General features: G+C 33.9%; 1 long non-coding RNA gene across 1 annotated transcript in view; it reads right to left on the bottom strand.

Moving 5' to 3' along the window:
- The window catches only part of LOC146407119 (uncharacterized), a 352,528-nt gene that overhangs the window by 291,405 nt on the left and 36,740 nt on the right, over positions 1 to 24,383 (bottom strand). Inside the window, exon 2 of the long non-coding RNA XR_014832257.1 lies at positions 397 to 442. This is a non-coding gene — a long non-coding RNA (uncharacterized LOC146407119). The remainder of the gene's footprint in view (positions 1 to 396; positions 443 to 24,383) is intronic.

The raw sequence follows: 24,383 nt of genomic DNA, 5'->3' as shown, positions 1-24,383 counted from the left end.
CTGAGAATGAAGAAAACCATCCCCAATTATAATGTATTTCCAATCCTGATATTTCAAACAATCTTCTGCTTTCATACATACAACATTTTGGGGGGAACCAAAAGGTTTGAAGATTTGGGGCTGTCATCTTTTCACTTACATTTAACAACTGATTTTAAGAAATAAAAGAATGTGGTATATTAACTTTGCTTGTATTGAGTGATGTAGACTGTAGTTTATATAATTAAGCACAACCCAATAAAACTCATGCATTCAGTGCTGAAATGTGACATTAAATCAAACCGTTGACATTTTAATTCATATTTTAGTGCTTTCAGGTGACTGTAGAAAAACATTAGTCATCATGAGCTGTTCACTGTGCTCAATAATGTGAGATCACATGTCTTTTCCACTCACCTCTGGAAATCACATTCATTCTGCCTACTGCTCTCATCACACAGTTCTGAAAAACAGAAATACAAGATCATAATTTAATTTTACATCACCTCCTAATCTCCTAAAAGTTTTCTTCTCTTGAGATACAGATATATAAGTAAATACATTCTCATTATGAAATCAGTGATTGTAGAAAGTTTATGAAATAAATAATCCTTGGGTTATTTTATAAACTAGCCATATTTTAACTTTAAATATACACACATTTTGTAAACTCTGATTCTATGGGATATTGTTATTTTATATTGGGTTCGTTTGCCAGCACTCTGGTAGAAATGTCTCATTATATATTACAAACATTAAAATGTTTTACTTTGGAATAAAAATATTTTGGAAATAGTCTATCTTTGCTAATTATTAACTGAGGAAATTCGCCAGTTATTTAAACTTGTTAAACTCTTATTTCCTCATTTGTAAAGTATAAATACAACTATCTTTATTTCATGGCTAATGAAAGGAATCATCATTATATCTTTGTGTACATATAAGCTCTTGGTAAATGGTATCTCTTATAATCAATGACTTTTGTTCTCTATGATACTATTTTTTTTATGCCAGCCATAATGATTCCTCTCTTCCCACTTTATCCAATCATTGTCAGCTAATGTCTACCTTTGAGCAGAGAGTGAAATTACTAAAATAAAATTTACAGAGCAAGAGTTGAAATGCAGCATATACTAAGTGGATACTTTAGTCCAAATTACTAAAGTGTTTCATGTGACAGCACTGCTCTTAGCAGTGCCTACTGAGAAAAATAATTTTCCACATATCCTATGTTTTTAAAATATTAGAGACATTTACAGTATGGATTATCTCCTGAAAAGATGATGAAAATCTTCTAGAAACTTAAGGCCTGATAAGCAAACTCTAACCTAGCTACCCTCTGAGAGAAAATCTAAAACAGCTATGTGGATAGACATTGATGAATAAAAGAAATCATGAATTCTATGTGAAAGAAAATACAGAATCCAGTTGGATCTTTCCTTGGTTAATGGCTAGTGATGAAAACATACAATCTTACTTGAATACTATGAAATGATACTTCAACTTATAGATTCAAAGAAAGAACATATATTAAAAATTATAGGAGCTGTAAGAATATATGATTAGCATAATGAAAATGCAATATTAAGGTGTTACTTTTTTCATACTATTTCTATAGTTGTACAGTAAAAGCCATGTATACAGGGATGGCACAATTGCTGCAACTATTTTTGTAATAAAGGTACCATAATGAAATACCATACTTACCCACCAAATTTTCCACTAAAATGGAAAAAACAGAAAGTGCCAGGTATACGTGAGGCTGCAGAACTAGAACTCCTATAAACTGCTAGTGAGAGTACAAGCTAGCACAACATTTTGGTAAACTGTTTCACATTACATACTAAAGCTGGATATATGTATACTCCATTATGTAAAATTCCATTTCCAATTATATATCCAAATATAAATGTACATAGAAATAATTGTATCTAAATAAAAAGAATTAAAATATTCAGGGCAGTATTTTTAATAGCAGTCAAAAAACTGAAAACACCACAAATTCTCAACAGCAATAGATTTTTTTTTTAATTATGGCACATTCACACAATGAAATACTGTACAACCAGAACCAGTGTCACATGAGTGCCATCTGGGAAGTCACATTAAAGCTCTTCACTCAAAAGGGCTCTGTGCTAGCTTGGTTTAATATTATGTTGTCATCATCTCAAATTCTTAATAATTTTTAAAAAGGGTTTTTGTAAAGTATATAGCTAACCTTGTATATATCAATGAGAACATATAATCTATAAGTACATTCAAAGATACGTATGAATATCCTAAGCAAAATAACATAAAATACATATTTTATATTTTCAACCATATATAGTAAAATGAATTAATTCTGTTAGAAGTCAGGGGAGAGTTTAGTATTGAGAATTGGATCATGAGGGAGATCTTTGGATAGAGGTGAATCATATCTTGTTATGTAGAGCTCAGTTACACATGTGTGTTCACTTTGTGAAAGTACATTAAGCCATATTTATAATACCTGCTCATATTACTTTATGTATACTACACCTCAATATAAACATAAAGTGAAGATTACTAAAAATAAATAAAATAGAAGGAGGTAGAGAAGGAGGAGGAGTAGGAGAAAAAAAAAGAAATGAAGAATGATCTAAAAAATTTAAATACAACATAATAATAAGCCAGTCATTGTTTCATATACTTCTCTCTCTCTCATTAAGGTATAGTGCTCCCAGACTAATCTTAGTTACCTCCCTTGGCCTGTGTCTGATAATGATACTCAGGATTGGGTATTTACAAATACATGGCTCTTTATCTTTGTTTTATATTTCTAATGTTTAATCAACTTTGAGTTAATTTACATACAATAAAATTCATCTATTTTATAATTCGATGTTTTGATAAATGTATACAACTGTGAAACCATCGTTGCAGTGCTGAACACTCCCACAACCCCAAAGAGGTCCCTCAAGCACTTCTGAAGACAATTCCCATCTACAAGCACTAACATGAGGCAACCACCAATCTTCTACTATCATAGTTTTGCCTTTTTGAGAAAATGAAATGAGTGGAGTAATAGGGTAGGTAGGCTTCTGAATTTGGTTTTTTTAACATAGCATAAAGCTGTTAAGATCCACCCGCATTATTATCTGAATTAATAGGATTTTTTTCTTTTAATTGCAGAGCAAAATTTCATTGTAAGTATGTGCTGCAATTTGTTTATTCATTCATGAGTCTGTGGGCATTTTAGTTGCTACTACTTTTTTTGTGATTGTGAATAAGGCTGTCATGAACATTAGTGTACAAGTTTTCGTTGGATTTTTATTTTCATTCCCCTTTGTCAAAAACCTGGGAGTGCGATACCTGGGAGCTGGGTTATACCATTAGTGTATACTTAACTGAACAGCCAAAATGTAATTAAAAGTGATCATACCATATTGTATTCATACCAGCAATATATGAGGAGTTATTCCACAACTTATGACACTTGCTATTGTCAATCTGATTTTAGCAAATTTAGTTGGCATGTAGTAGTAAATTATGTAATTTTAACTTGCGTTTATCTAATGATTACTACATTTAGATAGCTTTTAATATGCTTATTATTCGTCTATCTTCATTGACAAAGTTTATCTTCAATGTTTTCCTATTTTAAAAAATTCAGGTGTCTTATTTTTATTTGCAAGAGTTCTTTATATATTCTAGATATGAAACCCCTATCAAATATATTTCACAAATATTGTTTCCTAGTTTGTAGTTCAACTTTTCATTTCTTAAGTGTCTTTCAAACAGGAAAAAAAAAGTTTACTATTGACAATGTTCAGTTTATCACATTTTTCTTTTATAGCTCATTTTAAAAGCATATCTAAGAAATATTTCCTTAATACGAGGACACAAAGATCATCTCATACATTTTTTGAAAAGTTTTATGTAGTTAAATTTTTATATTAGGCCTATAATCCATGCCAAACTTTTTTCTGTACATGATATAAGTTTTGAGGTTTATTTATTTTCAAATTAACTTCCAGTTATTTTAGCATCATTTCTTGAGAAAATGATTACTGCCATATTTGTGGAAAATCAGTCTACTGGCCCATCTCTGGCCCATAAGATCCCATTGTTCCTGCATTCTCATTCTTGCACTATGGGCCTAGACCCTGCCTACTGTGTTCTCCTCCCCTTGCATAGACACTTCCAGAAACCTTAATTGGGGCCCCAAGGCAAACTCTGCCCTCCCCCTCAACCAACCTTCACCCTCCAAAAAGAGGAAGAAACAATACCTGAATTATGATAAACTCAGCCATTGCCACTTGGCGATCCACCTGTCCCTTCATTCAGGCAGAATCTTGCCCAGATTATTTCTTAACTCTAAACCACACACTCTGTCTTAAAGAATGTATTAGCTCTAGGAAAGACTCTACTGCCATACCCTCATGTCTACCTGATGTTGTGCCAAGACACCCAAGATTCCTGAGAAGGACCAGACAAAGGACAATCAATAGTCAGTTGATATGAATCTAATCACAGCCAATACACAGAGATAGAAAGAGCCAGGGTACAAATCATCACTGCCAAGATTCTGTAAATCTCATTCTACAGTATTAACCCAACTGGTAGGCTATGTTTCAACCACTACTCAGTGAGAACTTCAGCATCAAAGATGTGCTCAGAAAAGGGGTACTATGGTACTCTTTATTCCCCATTCATAAACCTAGCTCTGGAGAGCAAGAGGATGGGGTAGAAGCAGTGCCTGTGTAGCCCTTGTTATCTCTGAGAAGGATTAAGTCCTCTCCACTTCATCCTCTTCTGTCAGACAGCTTCAGATACAGGGAAAATGGTGAGTTCTGGGTTTTTATGCCTCTCAACCTTGAGCCCTGGGCAGGATCCTCCAAAATGCTTCAGGATATGATGGGCAGGGACTTGGTATGTGAGCATTGGGCTTTGCCTCCTTCCAACTAGTCCGTTATGCCTGCAATGTGGAAATAACCCTAACCACTAGCCACAGCCTCTACCACCTTTGCAAACATGCAGCCCCAGGATACTGGAGCTGTGTAATGCTTATATGTCTCTCTTTCTCCACTACTCTGGAACCTAAAGTTTGGGTGTTAGCTGTAGGTTGTTTACAAATGAATTTTACTGGGTTGTGAAAATTTTTCTTAATACTTAATGGTTTGCTGAATTTTCATCATGCATTGATATTGAATATTGTCAAATATTTGATATATATTAATTGAGAAAATCTTACGGCTTTCCCTCTATTTTCTTAATATAGTGAATTACATTGTTTGATTTTCTTGTGTCAAACCAATCTTGTAATTCTGGGGTAAATTCCACTTAATCATGAAATATTTTCCTTTTTATATACTCTGGATAGGATTTGCTAATATTTACTAATGATTTTGGTATTAATATTCTAAGGATATATTGATAAATACTATTCTTTTTTGGTAATGTCTTAGTATCAGGTTAATGTTGATCTCATAAAATAAGTTGGGGATTATTATTCTTAGGAAAAATCACATAAAATTTTATCATTTCTTCCTTAATAGTAACCCCCAGTGAAGGCATACGTGCTTGAGGGTTTTTTTTGGGAAAATTTACTGTTCACTAATTTAATTTTCTTTATAAATATAAGGCTTTTTACATTATTTATTCTCAATATGTCAAGTATATCTTTATAACTTCTAAATAATTTTTAAATTTCATAAATGTTGTATATGTTGTATAATATATTGATATAAAATTGTATTCCCTTATAATAACATTCCTTTATCATCTTTCTAATGTCACTATTTCCCTTATTACCTTTCTAATGTCACTATTCTAGGTAGTGATATCTTAATTTTCATTCCTGTTAATAGTAACTTATGTCTTTACCTTTATTTTTCCTTATCTCTCTAGATATTTAAATTTAACAATTTTGGTTACCATTACAATAACCTTTATTTAGCATCAGTGGTTTTCTCTATTATTTTATTTTTCTATTCCATTGATTTCTGTTCACTTTTTTATCACTTTCATTCTGCTTATTTTAATCTTGCTTTGCTTTGTCTAGACTCACAATGAGTTTGGACTTTTCTTCTTTACTACTACAAGAATTCAATACTGTAAATGTTCCTTTATGCATTGCTTTAATTATTGCCTATATTTTCAATTCTCCTGTTTTAATTTTAATTTTTAATTTAATTTTTATTTTTTTACAGAATAAAATACATATATTTAAACACAATTACATTCACACAGATTACTATTCATGGATTTTAAGAAACAGATTAAGTGACTCCCTCTGGAGAAGTGGAATGGAAAATATGCTGATACAAATAGGAAATTTATTCTATACTTTATCCCATTTTGTATGGCTTTCATCTTTACTATTTAGTATTATCTATTACATTTCAATTTTTCTTTAAATATTAGCATTATATTAAAATAGTGTATATTACATAACTAAAATTTATAAAGAAGAAAGCCTTATCTTCCACTAAATATTTTATATAGCATAATAAAAAGAACAACTTAACTGGTAAGAATAACAAAAATAATATACCCTCTGAAAATAAGTAAAATATAAAATGCATACATTGGCTAAAAAACTGTAACTATATAAATATGTCCTCACAATTTTTTACATCTTATTGATTCTTCAATATAGGCATTACACCATTCTAGGTGATGTGATAAATGAGACAGTATAGACCTTACATTGTACCATGGAGAGAAATGGTTATTAATAATACAATTGTAGAACTGTATTGTTTTATTGTACAGTTGCATTATTTAATTATAATTATCATAAATTCTTGATGGAGAGGAAATCAGAATCAGATCTAAGAAGACTTTGGCATTCCAAGAATGATGTCAAATGACCCCTTTCATGATGGATTATGAACTTATTTACTATGAGATATATTTCTTCTCCAGAGATTCCTTGTTTGTGTATCAATTGTAGATTTTTGGTTTGCAGGTATTCTGAAGTTTTGATGTAAGTGTCTGTATGTAAATGAGATTGTTTTAAGTTGCTGTTCTCTTAATTGCAAGTTCATCTCCAGTGTCCCACATTTGTACCCTCCTCTTCTCATTATTTTTGACTTCTGGTATAATCGTGCATGGATGATTTTGTATCTTTACTGTATATATACCTTTACTGGTGAGCCTTGTCATTTGTGATATTTTTGCTTCCTGTTGCTGTGTTTTCTTTTCTGCCTAGAGAAGTTCCTTTAGTATTTGCTGTAAGGCTGGTTTAGTGTTGCTGAATTCTCTCAGCTTTTGCTTATCTGTGAAGGTTTTGATTTCTCCTTCAAATCTGAATGAGAGCCTTGCTGGGTAAAGTAATCTTGGTTGGAGGTTTTTTTCCTTTCCTCACATTAAGTATATCATGCCACTCCCTTCTGGCCTGCAGAGTTTCTGCTGAAAAATCTGCCAATAGCCTTATTGGGGTTCCCTTGTATGTTACTTGTTTTTTTTTTCCCTAGCTGCTTTCAAGATTTTCTCCTTGTCTTTAATTTTGGTCAGTTTGATTAAGATGTGTCTTTGTATATTCCTCCTTGGGTTTATTTTATATGGTACTCGTTGTGCTTCCTGGATTTGAGTGAGTGGTTCCTTTCCCATGTGAGGGAAGTTTTTGGCTATTATCTCTTGGAATATTTTTTCTGTCCCCTTCTCTCTCTCTTCTCCTTCTGGCACCCCTATAATATGGATGTTGGTGCATTTCACATTGTCCCAGAGTTCTCTGAGACTCTTTTCATTTGTTTTCAATCTTTTTTCTCTTTTCTGTTCTGCATCCATAATTCCTACTAATCTGTCCTCCACCTCACTTATTCGTTCTTCTGCCTCCTGTATTCTGCTGATAGCTGCTTCTAGTGAGTTTTTTATTTCAGTTATTGTATTTTGCATCACTTCTTGTTTAAGTTTTATATCTTATATGTCTTTGCTCAATGTTTCCTGTAAGTTATCCATCTTTGCCTCCAGTTTATTTCCAATGTCTTGCATCATCTTCAGCATCAACAGTCTAAAGTCTTTTTCCTGGAGGCTAAGAATCTCCTCATTGCTTAGCTGATTTTCTGGGGTTTTCCCTTTCTCCCTCATCTGAGTTATAGTTCTCTGTCTTTTCACTTTTATAGGTTTTTGGTGTGGTGACCTTTTTATAGATAATAGAGTTGTAGCCTCTCTTACTTCTGGTGTCTGCCACCCTTGTGAATGAAGTCAGGTATGGGGGCTTGGTGTAGGCTTCCTGATGGGAGGGGCTGAAGCCTGCCCACTGGTAGGTGGAGCTGATTCTAATCCCTCTGGTGGGTGGGGCTTTGTCTCTGGATGGGATTAGAGGTAGCTGTGTGCCTGAGGGGTCTTTAGGTAGCCTGTTTACTGAGGGGTGGAGGTGTGATCCCACCTGGATTGTTGTTTGCCCTGGGGCTTCCCAGCACTGACTGACACTGATGGATGGGGCCAGATTTTCCCAAAATGACCACCTAGAGAGAAAGGCACAGCTGCTGAATATTCCCTAGAGCTTTGCTTCCAATGTCCCTGCCTCTCAACAAGCCACATTCACCCCTGTTTTCCCAGGATGTCCTCCAAGAACTGAAGTCAGGTTTGACTCAGATTCCTATGGAGACCTCGCTCTGCCCTGGGACCCAGTGCATGTGAAAGTCTGTGTGTGCCTTTTAAGAATGGGGTCTCTGATTCCCCCAGTCCTGTGGAGCTCCTGTGCACAAGCCCCACTGGCCTTCAATGCCTGATGCTCCAGGGGCTCTTTCTCCCAGTGCCAGATCCCCACACATGAGGGTTTGATGTGGGGCTCAGAACTCTCACTCCTGTTGGTGAGTCTCTGTGAACCAGTTAGTTTCCAGTCTGTTGGGCTTCCCACCCAGGAGGTATGCGGTTGTTTATATTGTTTATATCGTGAAATCGCCCCTCCTACCTCTTGATGTGGCCTCCTCTTTTTCTTCTGGAGTAGGATATCTTTTTTAAGGTTTCCAGTCCATTTGGGTGGAGATTGCTCAGCCTTTAATTGTGAATTTTGTTGTTTTTAGGAGAGAAGTTGATCTCCAGTCCTTCTATTCCACCATCTTAATCTCTTGTTTTAATTTTAATTCACTTCATTATAACTCTTTCTTTAGATTTCTTCTTTAATATCATTTACAAAAAGTGCTTTTAAATGTAGAAATATTCTAGATAATTTTTTGCTATCAATTTCTAGCTTAATTACATGTTGGCCAGAGACTATACTTTGTATAATTTCAATATTTCTAAACTACTTGATATTTATTTTTATGGGCCAGAATATTGTCTGTCTTCATGAATTTTCCCTGTGATCTTAAAAAAGTATGTATTCTGCTGTTGTTAAGTGGAAAGTTCTATGAATGAAAAGTGGGTTGATATATTCATTTTGTTATTCAAGTCTATTAAATCCTCTCAGACTTGTTTATTCCTCTATCAGTTTCTGAAATCAGAGTGCAAAAATACAGTCCAAATTTCCATTTAGTGCCTTTTCTTCTGCTGAAGAACTTCTGTTAACATCAAGAGCATGTCTGCAGGCATTTCATTCTCTCAGCTTTTGTGTATCTTAAAGGTGTTTATTTTACCTTAATATTTTAAAGATATTTTCTTTGGTTATACAGTTCTAGGTTGATAGTTTTTTTTTTTCTGTTTTTTTTTTTTTTCTTTTAACACTTTAGGGATGCAATTTCATCGTCTTCTTGCTTACATAACTTTTCAGAAGAAGTCTGTTAAACTTCCATTCTTCTGTAATATGTCTCAGGTTGCTTTTATAATGTTTATTACTGTTGTTTACAATATGATTATGCTTTGCCTGGAGTGCTTTGTGGCTTTTGTTTCCCACAGAAAGATTGTTGAGCTTCTTTGTTGAGTAAGAGTTCTCATAAAAATTAGAGCATTTTTAATCATTCTTTCTGGTTTGTTTTGACTTGATTCTCTTTCTCTTTTCTGGACTCAAACTATACATATATTAAACCACTTGACATTTATTTTCCCACAGCTCACTGAGGCTATGTTCATTTTTTTCTTTATGTGCATCATTTTGGATTGTTTCTATTTTATATGATGTTTTTGAACTCTTCCCCCAACAGTCTCTAATCATCTATCATTTTTATCCAGTGCATTTTTCATTTCAGATAGTGTGTTTTCCATCTCTAAAAGTTTCACTGTTGTTATTGCTGTTGCTATTTTCCTTCAGTTTTTTACTAACTTCCCCCCCAATTTTGTTCATAGTTGCTTTGTATTATTATGCATATTTAAAACAAGTACATAATATAATGTAAATATTCAAAATAGTTTTGTGTTTTTCCTCATAATGATTATCTTTCCACTTACCTAGTCATTTTTCATTGGATTAAAGATTAAATTTTAGATTGCTGAGTCCTAGATTTTTCTGCATTCCTTCACTGTGCATTCAGTTTTGTTCTGGCACACTGAAATGTTACCTGTGACTAGTGATCCTATCAAAGCTGTTAGATTCAGAGCAACTTTTACTCTCCTACTAACTTAGCACCGTTATTAAGTTGTGACCTCTCTGAGGACTTAACAAGGGTATTTTTCTAGCTAGTAGGAACACAAATCCTTCCCAACCTTGTGGGAGCACAGGAAAAGTTTCAGCCTGTGAGTTCTGGTACTTATTTTCCTAGCCTTATGGAGATTTAGCTCAAGTGGGTACAAACAAGTATGCATCCAGAAATGTGAGGTAATTACTTTGCATATGTCATGAGTTCCATTTTTTTTTTAACACTCTGCCCACAAACTTCTCACTACATCTTCCTCCTTGTACTTTGATTCTGTCTTCTCAAATTAATGTGACTGACATGCTATTTTTATATTCTTTCATGTTGCTCTACAGTCTGGAAACTGCCTTCAGCTAGTGATGTAAAGGTCATTATTTGTTTCTCTCCTATCAGAAATCCCAATCCTGTTTTCCAGTGTCTGAAAAAAAATTCACATATTTTTCCAGTGCTGCCTGTTTTCCAGTGTCTGAAAATAAATTCACATATTTTTCCATTTTTTCCTGTTGTTTAAAGCAGAATGACAGTTATCACTGCAGTTAATTTATAGGTCAGAGGAGAAGTTCAGTAATCCTGTCTTTTTAAACACGCAATACAATTATAGCTTATTTTATAAATTCTCATTGGGATTCAGAAGACCTTGAGTTCTTTATTTTGGAAATTAGTATGTTTTGATTATTTTAATTAAGAATAAATTATTTCAGTGTATTATTGTTTTTTAATTATGGCTCCAGGCGAATAAGTAACAGTAGTCAATCCTTAATCTATGTCTCCAAAATAAAGATAAGTTGATGGCAAGTATCTGAGGTAAGAAACATTGCTACTATATTGTTGAACAAATTCTCAGAAATTTAATAAGAGGAATAAAATTATGTAGTACTTTTTGTTTTTCCAGTCGGCATGAATTTTGAGCCTAACCTTATTCCATTTCTCTTCAAATCAAGAATGGTTATTTAAAATTCAGTTATTATGTTTCTTGTATAATAAAGCTTCTTATAAATCAAATGACATGGATTCAGAATGAAGGGATTTCTCATGGTAGTTCTATAGGTCTTAATTTTAACAATTTTGTGTTTCTATTTGTCACCAAGATTCTTTTATTAAAAGGATTAAAATGTTCCAATTGTCATGAAAGTTTTAATACATATGGTTTCAAAATTGCATATATTCCAAATAAATCTAGATGTCTGGTTTGTCACTGCTCTCTTTTTTTCCTTTTAGAATGTATGGTTCATGTGTACTGGATGAGTTCATTTTAGTTCAAATTTAAAAGCATTATTAGACTTACCTGAACATTTGTTTTTTTTTTGTTTTGTTTTGTTTTGTTTTGTTTTTTGTCTTTTGTGTGTTGTTGTTGTTGTTGTTGCTATTTCTTGGGCCGCTCCCGTGGCATATGGAGATTCCCAGGCTAGGGGTTGAATCGGAGCTGTAGCCACCGGCCTACGCCAGAGCCACAGCAACGCGGGATCCGAGCCGCGTCTGCAACCTACACCACAGCTCGCGGCAATGCCAGATCGTTAACCCACTGAGCAAGGGCAGGGACCGAACCTGCAACCTCATGGTTCCTAGTCGGATTCGTTAACCACTGCGCCACGACGGGAACTCCAGACTTACCTGAACATTTGTAATTAACAAAAGATTAGTAACATAGATAGCTATATATACTACATGTATAAAGACACATTCTCAAAGCAGCATTTATATATATAAGAATACAATCTAGTCAGTAATTAAATGTACCAAGGTACAAGATACAGATAAGCTGATGTAGGTGTAACTCCAAAAAGGCTCATGTAATTAATTCTTGCCCTCCTGCCTCCAAATCTTGCAAGTACCATCCTTGGTTCCCCTCCTGTTGAAAAAATTCATGGTTCTTCTGGTGTTACTTCATCCTTGTTGAAGCACATTAATAAAACTTAGTTTGACTACAAATATTTTTCTCATTATCTTTGGCTAACAGGATTTAAGACATGATGTATTCCAAGACAGTCCCTAATTTTGTTCACAGAAAAAAAAAAGTCCTACTTTTGGTATACATTTTTGGTATACAAATATAAACATTTTCCTACATAAATTGCTCTCCTTTATTTAGTTTATCAATGTTGCAAGGTCTAGGGTATAAAATAGTATGCAAAGTAACTCTTGCATCTGACATTTTCTATAATAACTTAGAAATTAACAATTCAACTAGGAATATTCCCCATCAACTAAAATGTTTGTTTTGAATTGAATGTTTACTTCCCCTCCTCCAAAGTTCACATTTTGAAGCCTAACCCCAATTGTGACATATTTAGAGATGAGGATTATAAGACAGTAAGTGGGGTCAGATGAGGTTATGAGTGCAGGCCCTCATAATGGGATTAGTTCCCTCTTTTTAAAGAGACCCCAGAGAGCTTGTGCTCTCTCTCCCCACTCTGTGTGGACACAGTGGAGAAGACAGCCATCTACAAGTCAGGAAGAAAGCTCTTACCAGAACCTGACCAGAAAGGGACCTCATATCAGACTTCCGGCCTCCATGTAGAGAGCAAAAACTTCTACTAAGACACCCACTCATATTTTGCTATGGAAGACTGGGCTTACTAATACAATATTAATGATATAATTTAAGTAAAGAGAACAGTTTAGAAGCCCATCTATATATAGCACAATCACAGTTCTATTCTTAATATACTTACACAAAATTATTTTATATGAAAACATCTACAAGAGAAATAGGCAGTGAAACTATGTGTTGGTCTTTATTTCCCTCTTTCCCATGCTGTGTGCTCTTTATCACATGTAAATAATAAGGAAAGCCAAGACCTGGGGCTTATTGTGGGCTTCTGGTTCCCTGTTACCACCTAGGCATTCTCAAGTCCATTTCACCCTCATTTTCTTTCTCTTACTCACCACTGGTCTCTTCACTTATGTCTTACACCACCAAAAGTCATTCTCCACAACGCAGCCAAAATAACTTACTTCCCTAAAACATAAATCTGAGACTCTTTACCATCTTCATCAAATTTCCTCTAAAGGCTTCTCATATACAAACAAAAATCAAAATTTTAATTAGTATGGTTTACATACTACAGTCAAACAAATTCTGAAGAGGAATGAGTTTGTGGCTATTCAAGCTCTAACTTGCTGTGACTTCTCTATTGGGGTATCAGCCAAGTAAACTGCATTCCCATGATTTAGGAAGAAGACATGGATGTAGTCAAGCGCCACCTGATGCAATGAATTCATTATAGAGTATGTTCTGGCAAAATCATGATTTTTTTTTTTAATTCTTGAGAGACATAGGCCAAGGAAATTAGGTGTTTAATGACTGATTACCTGTATAGGATAATCTGTGTAGGATTATATATCATTAATTAACATCAATCATGCTTGGGGGCTCTTTAAGAAATGTAGTTTAAAAGCCTGGATATAATGAATATAAAATGAGTATTTCAGCTCATTTGAACTGTGGCTCAGCAGTTAACAAACCCGACTAGCATCCATGCGGATGCAGGTTCGATCCCTGGCCTTGATCAGTGGGTTGAGGATCCAACGTTGCAGTGAGCTGTGATATAGGTTACAGATGTGGCTTGGACACTGTGTTGTTGCGGCCCTGGTCTAGGATGGCAGTTACAGCTCCGATTGGACCCCTAGCCTGGGAACCTCCACATGCCATGGGTACAGCCCTAAAAAAAAAAAAAAAAAAAAAAGGCAACAACAACAAAAAATGAGTATTTCTATAATTTCAAGGACTTCCCATTGTGGCTGGGTGGTAATGAACTCAACTAGTATCCATGAGGATACAGGTTCCATCTCTGGCCTTGCTCAGGTTAAGGATACAGTGTTGCCATGAGCTGTGGTGGAGGTTGCAGATGGGACTTGGATCCCGCATTCCTGTGGTCATGTGCCATGTAGGCTGGTAGTACACTTTCGTTTTGACCCTTAGCCTGGGAACTTCCATATGCTGTAGGTGTGGCCCCAAAAAGAGAAAAATAAAATAAAATTTCAAAAAGTTTATCTAAGAGTTTTATTCAAAAATTATGCATTGAGAACTTGCCGTTTACCAGGGACTCTATTCTTAGAGACAAAGAATATAGTCAGAAAAAGCATGAGACAGACATTGCAATATGTATAGCTTTAAATAATTGATATCACTGTGTACAATACACTGCTGTACGATAATACCAAATTTAGCAAATCCAAATTATCAGAAGTTGCTGAGTCAGGGAAAAAAAAATTCTGCGTACCATTTATCATATCTGCCTACCTGGTCTAGGCATAGCATTTTGCAATGTACTGTTCAGGTTGTACATGCTCCTGATTCTGCAGTGCAGTAGGGGAAATAATTGCTTCACCAATGGAAACTGAAATTGTGAAAGCACACAAGTAAATCTTAAAGGTGAGGGGTTTCACTTTGTCATTTTTTTTTTTTTTTATTAAGTTTTGGTTATTTTCTGAGGGAGGCTACAGAGACCTTAGACATTAATTAGACTCTCAGATTCCTGGAGGAGGCTAAGCCCTGGAAAAGAGATAAACATAAAAAGATAGAAACAGTAATCTTGCAAAACCAACTTTGTCTACAAGTTTTAAACACTAGTTGCTGAATGGCACCACAGGATGCCTAGCCATATAGGTCTCATTTTCTAGAAATTTAAAATAAGCAGTTCAAAAAAATATATGACCCTTTTCATTATTTTAGGATCATATTAATATAGGGTGAATATCTGTCTCAACATTGGCTAATTTTTACATTTAGATGTTGACAGAGCTGTAAAAGACTTACTTTGACTCATACCACAAATGCTTGAAATTATTCATTTTGAGATAAAACCTGGACAAGTGTCTTAAGGGTAATTTTTTAATGACATATTTTTAAGATAAAATTTCATTGTTAATATATTTTTATTATTTAATGTCTTTTTATTTTTAATTCAAATTCAAGTTACATCCACTATTACTTGCACTTGGCCTATCAATAACAGAGGTGGTAAATAAGCACAGTTTAAGATATCACCATATAAAATTTCTTAATGCAAATTCACCCACATAATTCAATATCTTCTTCCTTCCAAAAAGTTGTTACATGTGGAAAAGCGAAAGGACAGACAGATGTAACTATTTAAATAAAGAAAAAAACATTAACCTGTGCTACAAGTGTAAATTCCAACAGAGTAAGTAAAATAAATCCTGCTACCAATGCCTGATATTCCTTTTCATTACTCTTCTATAACTTTTCTGTTTGATAAAATTACAGTGAGGGAATTATAATTCAGTGCTACAGGCATTCAAAACTAGTGATATGAAAAGAAAAAAAAAAGAGAAGTTCCCATCACTCAGTGGTTAAAGAACTTGACTAGTATTCATGAGGACACAGGTTCGATCAGTGGGTAAGGATCTGGCATTGCTGTGAGCTGTGGTGTAGGTTGCAGATGCAGCTCAGATCCTGTGTTGCTGTGGCTGTGGTGTAGGTCAGCAGCTACACTTCTGATTGGATCCCTAGCCTGGGAACATCCATATGACACAGGTGCAGCCCTAAATAGACAAAAAGCCAAAAAAAAAAAAAAAGAAGAAGAAAAATATTGACTGGCATTAATAATAGAAATAACTAACACTTAAAGAGTGCTCTGAAACTCTCAAGGCACTTTTTATATGCACTGTGTCTTTAATTATCAAATTAACCTTAATTAATGATCCTTCTCCAAAAAAGGTTTTCCAACTAATCAACCCCCCACTGTTCTCTCCTGGTGATAGTATGAAAGTAACATTAAAAAAAGAGGGTCTATTATAACTATTACTAAACCAGTGAAGATAGAAGATGAATAAAAATATAAAACCTATATGAAAATGAAACCCCTGAAATCTAATACATAAGAAAAGTTTTTATTTAACAATGACTAGGATAAACTTTCCCAAGGAAGAATTAAAAAAAAGTTAGTCACAGCTATTTAAATAAAATGGAACTTTATGCCAGTTAATACAGCAAGCAGAATTGAAGGCAAGTGATAGACTAAGATAGAATATTTGTTGACATGTATCAAGACAAAGAGTTAATAAAAATTTTTTGATATTTTCTTGTAATATATTTTAATTTATGACTGATTTTGTCCTTAAAAGCGGATATGAAGGCCTTAATATACAAGTGGCTTTAATAACCAAAAAAAAAACAAAAAACAAAAAACCAAGACCTGGGGGAGAAATGTCAATGTGAATAAGAAATATGAAAAAAAAAAAGGCTGATGATATATAAAAGAACTTTTCAACCACACAATTAAACACATGCAAATAAATAATAATATACAGATTCGTCTTCTCATGATGAAAAAATACTTATTACAGCATTATTTTTTTTTAACAGGAAGATATACAATAAATCAAAATGCCCTAACAAAGACATACAAGTTTACAATGATAAAGATTTGAAATATTTTGTGACATTGTGACATTGATGTGACAGTTAAGTGAACACAGTATTAAATGGTGACAACAGTTTATGTATGCTCATATGTATATGTAGTGATTTTAATATGCAATGTCTCAGATGAATACACATTTATCAAGTATTAGAAAGGAATAAAATCATAATTTTTTGTATTAAAGCAAATATTTCACTTGGAGAATCCAGTGTGCTTATGAAAATATTCATTTTTTTTTTCTTTTTTGGCCACCCTGCAGCACATACAGTTCCCCAGTGGGAGATCAGATCGTAGCTGCAGCTGAAGCAGCACTGGATCCTTAACCCACTGTGTTTGGCTGGGGATCAAACTTAGGTTCGTTCCAGTGCTCCCAAGACTCTGCTGCTCCCATTGGGCCAGAAGGGAACTCCAAAAATATTCATTCTTACAGTGAGTTTTGGGTAGTTTCTACAACTTCAGAGGAAAATAAAATTTATTAATTTTAATTGCAAAAGTATAAAAAAATACTTTTAAATAAAAATACTGTTAAGGCAACCCTTTTGAAATCTTTATCTCTTAGTTGATGCTAAATATACAAAGATTGGAACGAAATACCACAATGTTAATAACTATCCTTTCAAAACACAGAGCAGACCCTCAAATCTAAGAGAAGCTTTTTCCCACTTTGTATGTTAATTTTCAAATAGGGAAGACATAGAAAATGCTAAGTAGGCTGCCCTATTGGGAAAGTGACAAGGTAAACAGAAGAACAGATCAGAGCATTTAATTTATACATCTGAAGCTGCTTTAAATGCTATTTGACAGGTAATGCATTTAAAACTCTTGGGGAAAAAAATTGCAAAAGAACACACACACACACATACACACACACACACACACACACAATTCTGTTCAACAGAATAGCTATAAGGTATTTGTTATTTAGAACAAAGATGCCTAAATCCTTTATGTCATTATGTCCTTCAAAGATATTTTTGGAAAACTCTATTTCTTTTGTACTAAGCTCTAACAGCAAAATGCTGCCACAATTCAGATGGCATATTTTAAATATAATTTAACAAATAAGCCCAACATGAGCCTCTTACAAAAAGTTTTTTTTTTCCCCTTGGCTGCAGCACTAAATCCACTGAGCTGAAATCTTTTCTCAAACATAATTTACACCCACACTGATTATTCAGAACAGATTACCCAGTTTATAGGTTTTCTAGGTGTTCAACTTCTTTCTTTTTACAGCTTTTCTTGCCTTTCAGATTGGTCAATAGCCATTCTACTACCCTTAAAAAGCAGCTTAAACCAAGCATAAATTATGAACTTCAAATAGATCTTATTGAAAATGTTAACTAGGTCACACATTAGATGTGAAACCTTCAACGAAAAATTTTGAAAAGTGCACTATCTAGGAAATAAAAATAATGACTATTGGCTACTTATTAGGTACTGGTCACTCCTTTAATAAGCATCCTACATTAACACTTTTAGTCTTCATAATAAATAATAAGAGATTAGGACAATGACACACAGAGAGGGCCATACATTGCCAAAAGTCAAGGAGTGTAGGTGTCAGTCATGCTTCAAAGTTAGCAAGTGTGAGAACATGATCTCTTTACCACTCAATCCCTTTAATTAACATTTGCATGATGAATTAGATGGTCATGACAGCTATATTACTTTTTAAAAACAATTTAATACTATAGTATTTTATTAGCTACATTTTGCTGATTCTTTACTTTAAAAATTGGGCTATGGGCCTAGAAAAATAAATGGATAGACATCTGTCCAAAGAAGATATACAAATGGCCAATGAATGAATGAAAGGATGCTCAACATCCTTAGTCATTAGGGAAATGAAGATCAAAACCACAGTGATATACCACTTCATATACATTATGATAGTTCTTACAAAACAAACAATAAAGAAACAAAAAACAAATGGAAAATAGTAAGTGTTGGCAAGGGAACAGAAACAGGAAAACTTGTGCACTACTGGTAGGAATGCAAAATGACACAGCTGCCACAGAAGACAGTTTGGCAGTTTCTCAAGAAGTTAAACATTGATTTACCATATGATCCAGCAATTCTACTTCTGGATATACACAGAAAATAACCGAAAGAAGGGCTTCAAACAGATACTTGTATACCAGAGATCACAGCAACATTATTTACCATAGCCAAAGGGTGGAAGCAAACATCCATCAACAGATTAATGTATAATCAAATTTAGTATATATGTATATTGGAATATTATTCAGCTATAAAATAAATTCACATATGTGCTACAGTATGAGTGAACCTTGAAAACATGCTAACTTAAATTATGCTAACATGATGCTAAAATAAACCAGACACAGAAGGACAAATATTGTATGGTTCCACTTATATGAGCTGCCAAGAACAGCAAATTCATAGAGGAACAGTAGATATTACCAGGGATTGGTCAGGGGGGATTAGGAATTACTGTCTAATGGTTATAGAACCCAAAGTTCTAGAAATGGATAGTGGTGATAGTTAAACTAATAAATTGTATACTTAAAAAGTTAAAATAGTGTATTTTGTGTTATGTATATTTTAACCACAAAATAACTGCCCCCCAAAAGCCAACCTAAGTATTCCAATTTACAAAATAGATCTAAAAACACCACTTCTCCTTGTCTCAATCATTTACCACCTTACACCAACCTACTGTCATCTTTAATCCAAAATTGAGCAATTGCCCCAAATTAATTCTTCTATTTCTACACTTGGCTACTACATTGTATTTTCCACACAATATTTAGAGCCAGTCTTTAAAAATATACGATGGATCAGGTTACTCTTCTTCTTAAAATCTATTTGATTTCACATGCAGTCTATTTCACACAGAGTAACTCTCAAAGCTCTTTAAATAGTTTTTAAGGATTTATATGACCTGATTTCTCCATTACCTTTTTGATCTCACCTAGGTCATATCAAAGTAATAGTGATAGAAGTGGTCTGCCCTGGGGAATAGGTAAACTTTATCACTAACATTGTATATAAACGTCAGATACATGGTGACAACTGAAAGCAAAACTACTTTGTTAGTCCGCTTTATTATAATTTATAAATTTTCCAGAGGAAATACATCCCTTTCTGTCTTCATCCAGGATAGGAAATCTGACACAGACTCTTTGCTATCCCATTGACTCCTAGCACTTTTCCTTTTTTTTTTTTTTTTTTTTTTTTTCATTCCTGTCTCTCCACTTTGATCTCCTAACCTGTTGATTTAATTGACTAGGCAAGTGCATGACTCAGAGCCTTTGCACTCACTGTTCTCTCAGGCTGGAACACCAGGCTCCATCATCTACATCAGACATTAATTCATAAATCACTTTATGTATGTGGTCTTCCTTGACTACTCTTTTGAAAAGTATGCCATACCATGAAATCCTAAATTCTTTCTATCATTAATTGGAAATTTTTACCATACAATAATTTTTTTTTTTTTTTTTTGCTTATTCATTGTGTTTATGGCTTGTCTCTTCCATGAAAATAAAAGCTTCCAGAATGCAAGGATTTTTCACCTGATGGTTTAATGTTGTAAATCTGGCAAAGAAAGCACTACCTAGCTCATACTGAACATTTCATAAATTATTTTTCAATGAAGGAAGGAAAGAAGGAAAGAAAAAAGGGAGGGAAGAAGGGAGGAAAGAAAGAAACAAGTCATCAGTGCTTAACTGTATACCAGTTAGATCCCACTATCTGCCTATCCAGAACACATGTGAAAATATTTATTATCACTAGTAATTGAAACAAAATAGTTAAATGAAAAGCCTCCATTTGATCAATTATCAAATTAATAACATGTATATATAATTGCAAATGGGTTAGCAAAGGAAAGTGAAACAAGGCTCTCATACTATTTAGGCAATGATAAATGGTATATTTTTGAGGGCAAATTGGACAAATGTAAAAACAGTTTTAAGATGGCCAAAATCTGACCCAATACTCAATAATGCCTTTTTTTTTTTTCCTCTAATTTAAAGGAAATAGGAGTTCCTTTAGTGGCTCTGGAGTTCCTGTATTAGCTCAGTGGAAACAAATCTGACTAGCGTCCATGAGGACACAGGTTTGATCCCTGGCCTCGCTCAGGGGGTTGGGGATCTGGTGTTGCGGTGAGCTGTGGTATAAGTCACAGACATGGCTCGAATTCCACATTGCTGTAGCTGTGGTGTAGGCCAGCAGCTACAGCTTCAATTCAACCCCCAGCCTGAGAACCTCCATATGCCATGAGTGCAGCCCTAAAAAGGCAAAATAAATAAATAAATAAATAAATAAATAAATAAATAAAAATAAAAAATGTAAAGGCAATATCTATGAATATTATATTTAATACATTCATGCATACATTTATTTTGGAGTATGTGTATGTACCTGTGGGGCATGAAGATATTTCCTTTTCATGAGACCCTTCAGAAATAATCTATTCATCTTTTAGTATATTTCTGGTCATTAATTACAGAGGCCACTATTAGTTCCTTTGAAAAATAGACATTGCATTGAAGAGTAATTTAATTACTTACAAAGGACTATGGTTGATTAAATTAGACCTCTGGAGCATCAACTTTTTGTTTCTGTTGCAAAATAGGAACATATGAATAATGACACTGAGGGGAAGTTGGACATTGGAATATTATAGTATATATTTATCTAGTGTAATATCCTAGTTATCTCCCAAGATCTGATATAAACATGATCTCTCATGAATCTCTCAAACTCTTTGAGAAGGGCACATCATGTTGGGATGTTCCTTCACATCATTAGCATATGGACATTTTTTAGTCATTTGGTAGTGCTTTCTATAAGCACTGCTTTTGTTTAGCTGGGAAATTATTAAATATTTTTAAGCAAGGAGTAATGTCAAAATAATTTAATAATAGATTCAAACAAGGTATGTGAATGAGCTTTGAGGCTAGACAGCTTATGTGAAAATGAACATTATTGCTCTAATAATAAGAGAAAAAAATTCCAAGCGTTGCCTTGATAAGTATTAAGGAAAATAGGCATGAAATGTTTATTAATTCCAGTGAAAATTTTCCTTTCAATTAAATACCCTCTGTTTAATAGATATTTGACAACAGCAAAGGAACCTGATCTATGAAATCATCCATACACACTAAATTTGAGCCTAAATAAAAAATGCAATATACAAGAGACAGGCATATTCTATTAAATAATGCAAAAGTGTTGACTCATACTATATATATATATAATTACCACTATATAGGAACATTAATTTCATAATTATGCATGGTTTCCATCATAAAGGATAAGGAATAGGATCAGGCCCCTTCAATCCTCAACTAATTTTTAGATAGATCTTTTGTGGACTTTTTTTAAAATTATAATACTAACATGTCATTAAGTCTGACTTAACTGTGCAAAAATATCACCTAAAAGCAAATGGTTAACTCAAGTTGAATGAGTGAATTGATGAATGAATGAATGAATTATTTAATAATCCAATAATACTTCTCTTACTCATTTGGGTTGTTATAACAGAAATATCATAGACTGGGTGGCTATAAACAAGAACTTATTTATCACAGATTTGCAGGCTGGAAGCCCAAGATCAAGGACCTCTTCTGGGTTGCAGACTTCTCACTGTATCCATAAATCATAGAAGAGAAAACTCCCAGGGTATCTTTGAGTACACAAAGAAAGTAGAGCTTTGACTTGTACTCATTTTAATCTCAACTGTATTTCCGTTTTATATATGTTTAACCTGTGTGTTGTATCAGCAGAGTCATTCATGTAAGTGATTTATAAACTGATTCATATAGCTGGTAGATGACGGCATCAATGCCAATCTTTAGAACTCTGCCCTCATGACCAAATCACTTCACAAAGGTCCCACTTCCTAATACAATCAACTTTGGAGAGGAGGATTCCAACATATGAATTTTGGGGAAACACATTCAGACCCTAGCAATACTTTTTATTTATTTATTTTTACAAAGACTGTTTCTCTTGTCCTATAACATACAATGTCACCAGTAAGCCTATTAGAGAAGATTCATTCCCTTCTTCTATTGAAGAAATGGAGGCTTGGAAATGCATCTCAAAAATACCACCAGATATTTAAAGGTATTGTTATTATTTTAAATTATTATGATTATTAAAGTTCATAATCTAGCCATGCCTCTACAATTACTAAATTATTGATGTCAATGTTAACATAATACATAACCTTTTAAATTCTTTAAAACTATTGCTAGTCTAAAAATCACCTTGCTAGGAAATTATGGCCTTGTCTTTCAAATTTCTAGTTAAATTATTTGAAAATAAGAAAAAAGTAAAATATATAACTTCAAAAAGGGAAGTCTGAAAACCAGCATAATGCCTGGATATGAGTGGTATTTTCTTTCAGTAATTACAGGATAGTGACAGTATTGAAGTTAGAATTCTCAGGGATGAATACAGGCTTTACCGCTTTAAAGGTTTGCTAGCCTGAAAGGAAAATGGGTGCCTCTTCATCTTTCTGCCTTTACCTGATATCTACTTCAAGCACCCAGAGTCTGAATCAAAGAGATAACTGGGCAGTCAGACACTGAGTTCTCACCTATCAGTTCTTCTAGTGGTGAGATGTGTGCCCTTATATCCTAAAAAATTCCACTTTTTCTACATGAATTTACTGCCTAAAGTTCTTAAGGAACAACTGCATAGAAAATGAATGAAAGGATCAAAGGAATCAAAGTGGATAATAAGTTGCTCATGCAGAGTAACATGTAGCTCTGATAAGCAACATTTAGGTAGGGTTCAAATTGGAAACACATCTGTTGCCTTGAATGCAACTTAAAAGTTTTCAAGTGTCAGCCACATTTTCTATAAAGAGCACTTATTAGTTTTAATATTTATATTTATGTCACACATACTTTGCAGTAAGACACATTTCCAGGTACTGGCTGCCAAAAGAAAAACTTTTAATAACTTCACTATATTTCCTTTCCTCAACACAAAAGTAAAATTGTGGTTAAGCACCTATCTACTTCTTCCTAGTATTTGACATGTTCAAAAATTAAGTGTTTCAACTCTGAAGATGATATGTGCCATATTCCATCATGGTGTTTGCCATCTGTATAGCAGTGCCAAAAAAAGTATGAGCATTGGTAGCAAATTTAATGGAGTAAAAGTAAGGAAAGTGATTTGTGAGGCATGGGGTGGGTGTGTGCTGGAGCCAATTAAAAAAAATTACAATTATCAGCAAGATAAAGTGGGAGATTTGGTTTTCTCATGAGAAAGATAAAGAACTGAGAAGGAGAGAAGACAGAAGCATGAAACTATCCAGTGAGTTTCAGGCTACAGAAGTTTAAGAAGGTATTAAAAGCCCTCAGTGGTCAAAGGTTCTTCATGAAACAGAGTTGCTAATATTCAATTTGAAGAAGTTTATATTGCTCTGATATCACTTTCCCCTTCCAATCTTTTCCCAAATCTTCAATAACGTCTAATAAACCATATTTCTTGGGTTAAAGGGCTTTATGTGTGTGTTGTGGTTGTGTTTTTGTTTACTTTTCCTCAA

This window comes from Sus scrofa, chromosome 1, assembly GCF_054392235.1.
Source record: "Sus scrofa isolate SSC_HxYL_T2T_F1_AM1 chromosome 1, Sscrofa_HxYL_maternal_Yorkshire_Landrace_v2.0, whole genome shotgun sequence".
NCBI classification, from domain to species: domain Eukaryota; kingdom Metazoa; phylum Chordata; class Mammalia; order Artiodactyla; family Suidae; genus Sus; species Sus scrofa.
This window is presented reverse-complemented; position numbering and strand designations above follow the sequence as displayed.